This window comes from Rutidosis leptorrhynchoides, chromosome 2 (assembly GCF_046630445.1).
Source record: "Rutidosis leptorrhynchoides isolate AG116_Rl617_1_P2 chromosome 2, CSIRO_AGI_Rlap_v1, whole genome shotgun sequence".
NCBI classification, from domain to species: Eukaryota; Viridiplantae; Streptophyta; class Magnoliopsida; order Asterales; family Asteraceae; genus Rutidosis; species Rutidosis leptorrhynchoides.
In genome coordinates this window covers 670,869,495-670,873,561 of record NC_092334.1, presented here as the reverse complement: position 1 = coordinate 670,873,561, position 4,067 = coordinate 670,869,495, and positions in this window count along the sequence as shown.

Sequence of the window (4,067 nt, the reverse complement as noted above, 5' to 3'; positions counted from 1 at the left end):
ACGGTTATGTTCCACAAGACCAAGGATGGGAAGTAATCCTAGTAAAACCAGAATGCATGACTTGTTTCTAGACGTATGAATTACGTGTCTTTATTGCCTTTGCTGAACGACTTGTGTACTAGCTAGAATTATCTTCACAACCATCTTGTATCAAATTTATTGTGTGCTATATTTCATGCTATATGTAAAATAACCGGTATTGTAAGTTTGTAAAATATTGTGTAAAAGTTTGAACGCGAAATATTATTATAATCAGTTTTTCATATAGAATTGTAGTAGTTGAATTATATATTAGCTACTAAGTATGAACTTAACGGGTAGGTACTACCCGAATTTAAACTTATAAAACGCTAATATGAAGAAAAAGCTTTTATAAATGAGTTCATATTATGCTACGAAATACTATTAACTACTCTTAATATTCTGTATGATTAACTTGTTCCATTTGACTATTTTGAAGGAAATGGCACCGACTACTCGACACACCGTGAATATGAATGAAGAGAAATTCTGTACTTTTCTAGCTTTAAACATAGCCGCAGTACAGGCTGCGCTGCATACCAACAATAACCTTGGATCTAGCAGTACAGGAAATCGTGTAGGATGCACCTACAAAGAATTCACTGCCTGCAAACCTTTGGAATTTGATGGAACCGAAGGACCGATCGGATTGAAACGGTGGACCGAGAAGGTCGAATCGGTGTTTGCCATAAGTAAGTGTACTGAAGAGGACAAAGTGAAGTACGCTACGCATACCTTCACAGGTTCTGCGTTAACATGGTGGAATACCTATCTAGAGCAAGTGGGACAAGACGATGCGTACGCACTACCGTGGTCAGCATTCAAGCACTTGATGAACGAGAAATACCGTCCCAGAACCGAGGTCAATAAGCTCAAGACAGAACTTAGAGGGTTACGAACCCAAGGATTTGATATTACGACGTACGAAAGACGATTCACAGAATTGTGCCTATTGTGTCCAGGAGCATTCGAAGATGAGGAAGAGAAGATCGACGCGTTTGTGAAAGGATTACCGGAAAGAATCCAAGAAGATATAAGTTCACACGAGCCCGCCTCCATACAACAGGCATGTAGAATGGCTCACAAACTAGTGAACCAGATTGAAGAAAGAATTAAAGAACAGACTGTTGAAGAGGCCAATGTGAAGCAAGTCAAAAGAAAGTGAGAGGAAAATGGTGATAAGAATCACCAATACAACAACAACAGCAATTACAACAATAATCGCAACAATTATCCCAACAATCGCAACATCAATCGCAACTACAATAAACGGCCCAACAACAACAACAACAACAACAACAACAACAACAACAACTACAACAATCATCCCAACAACAATAATAACCGCAACAACAACAACAACAATCAGAAGCAGCTATGCCAAAGGTGTGAAAAGTATCACTCGGGGTTCTGCACCAAATTTTGCAACAAGTGTAAAAGAAATGGTCATAGCGCGGCGAAGTGTGAGGTCTACGGACCAGGGGCTAATAGAACGAAAGGAACAAATAGTGTCGGAACGAGTAATGGCGGAGCAAGTAGTGTCGGAGCAAGTTATGCCAATGTAGTTTGTTATAAATGTGGAAAACCGGGCCACATTATTAGAAATTGCCCGAACCAGGAGAACACGAATGGACAAGGCCGTGGAAGAGTTTTCAATATTAATGCGGTAGAGGCACAGGAAGACCCGGAGCTTGTTACGGGTACGTTTCTTATTGACAATAAATCTGCTTACGTTTTATTTGATTCGGGTGCGGATAGAAGCTATATGAGTAGAGATTTTTGTGCTAAATTAAGTTGTCCATTGACGCCTTTGGATAGTAAATTTTTACTTGAATTAGCAAATGGTAAATTAATTTCAGCAGATAATATATGTCGGAATCGAGAAATTAAACTGGTTAGCGAAACATTTAAGATTGATTTGATACCAGTAGAGTTAGGGAGTTTTGATGTGATAATCGGTATGGACTGGTTGAAAGAAGTGAAAGCAGAGATCGTTTGTTACAAAAATGCAATTCGCATTATACTAGAAAAAGGAAAACCCTTAATGGTATACGGAGAAAAGGGCAACACGAAGCTACATCTTATTAGTAATTTGAAGGCACAAAAACTAATAAGAAAAGGTTACTATGCTGTTCTAGCACACGTCGAGAAAGTACAAACTGAAGAAAAGAGCATCAATGATGTTCCCATTGCAAAAGAATTTCCCGATGTATTTCCGAAAGAATTACCGGGATTACCCCCACATCGATCCGTTGAATTTCAAATAGATCTTGTACCAGGAGCTGCACCAATAGCTCGTGCTAGTTACAGACTCGCACCCAGCGAGATGAAAGAACTGCAAAGCCAATTACAAGAACTTTTAGAGCGTGGTTTCATTCGACCAAGCACATCACCGTGGGGAGCTCCTGTTTTGTTTGTCAAGAAGAAAGATGGTACATTCAGGTTGAGTATCGACTACCGAGAGTTGAACAAACTTACCATCAAGAACCGCTACCCACTACCGAGAATCGACGACTTATTTGATCAACTACAAGGCTCGTCTGTTTATTCAAAGATTGACTTACGTTCCGGGTATCATCAAATGCGGGTGAAAGAGGATGATATTCCAAAGACTGCTTTCAGAACACGTTACGGTCATTACGAGTTTATGGTCATGCCGTTTGGTTTAACTAATGCACCAGCTGTGTTCATGGACCTTATGAACCGAGTGTGTGGACCATACCTTGACAAGTTTGTCATTGTTTTCATTGATGACATACTTATTTACTCAAAGAATGACCAAGAACACGGTGAACATTTGAGAAAGGTGTTAGAAGTATTGAGGAAGAATTGTACGCTAAGTTTTCAAAGTGTGCATTTTGGTTGGAAGAAGTTCAATTCCTCGGTCACATAGTGAACAAAGAAGGTATTAAGGTGGATCCGGCAAAGATAGAAACTGTTGAAAAGTGGGAAACCCCGAAAACTCCGAAACACATACGCCAGTTTTTAGGACTAGCTGGTTACTACAGAAGGTTCATCCAAGACTTTTCTAGAATAGCAAAACCCTTGACTGCATTAACGCATAAAGCGAAGAAATTTGAATGGAAGGATGAACAAGAGAAAGCGTTTCAGTTATTGAAGAAAAAGCTAACTACGGCACCTATATTGTCATTGCCTGAAGGGAATGATGATTTTGTGATTTATTGTGACGCATCAAAGCAAGGTCTCGGTTGTGTATTAATGCATCGAACGAAGGTGATTGCTTATGCCTCTAGACAATTGAAGATTCACGAGCAAAATTATACGACGCATGATTTGGAATTAGGCGCGGTTGTTTTTGCATTAAAGACTTGGAGGCACTACTTATATGGGGTCAAAAGTATTATATATACCGACCACAAAAGTCTTCAACACATATTTAATCAGAAACAACTGAATATGAGGCAGCGTAGGTGGATTGAATTGTTGAATGATTACGACTTTGAGATTCGTTACCACCCGGGGAAGGCAAATGTGGTAGCCGATGCCTTGAGCAGGAAGGACAGAGAACCCATTCGAGTAAAATCTATGAATATAATGATTCATAATAACCTTACTACTCAAATAAAGGAGGCGCAACAAGGAGTTTTAAAAGAGGGAAATTTAAAGGATGAAATACCCAAAGGATCGGAGAAGCATCTTAATATTCGTGAAGACGGAACCCGATATAGGGCTGAAAGGATTTGGGTACCAAAATTTGGAGATATGAGAGAAATGGTACTTAGAGAAGCTCATAAAACCAGATACTCAATACATCCTGGAACGGGGAAGATGTACAAGGATCTCAAGAAACATTTTTGGTAGCCGGGTATGAAAGCCGATGTTGCTAAATACGTAGGAGAATGTTTGACGTGTTCTAAGGTCAAAGCTGAGCATCAGAAACCATCAGGTCTACTTCAACAACCCGAAATCCCGGAATGGAAATGGGAAAACATTACCATGGATTTCATCACTAAATTGCCAAGGACTGCAAGTGGTTTTGATACTATTTGGGTAATAGTTGATCGTCTCACCAAATCAGCACACTT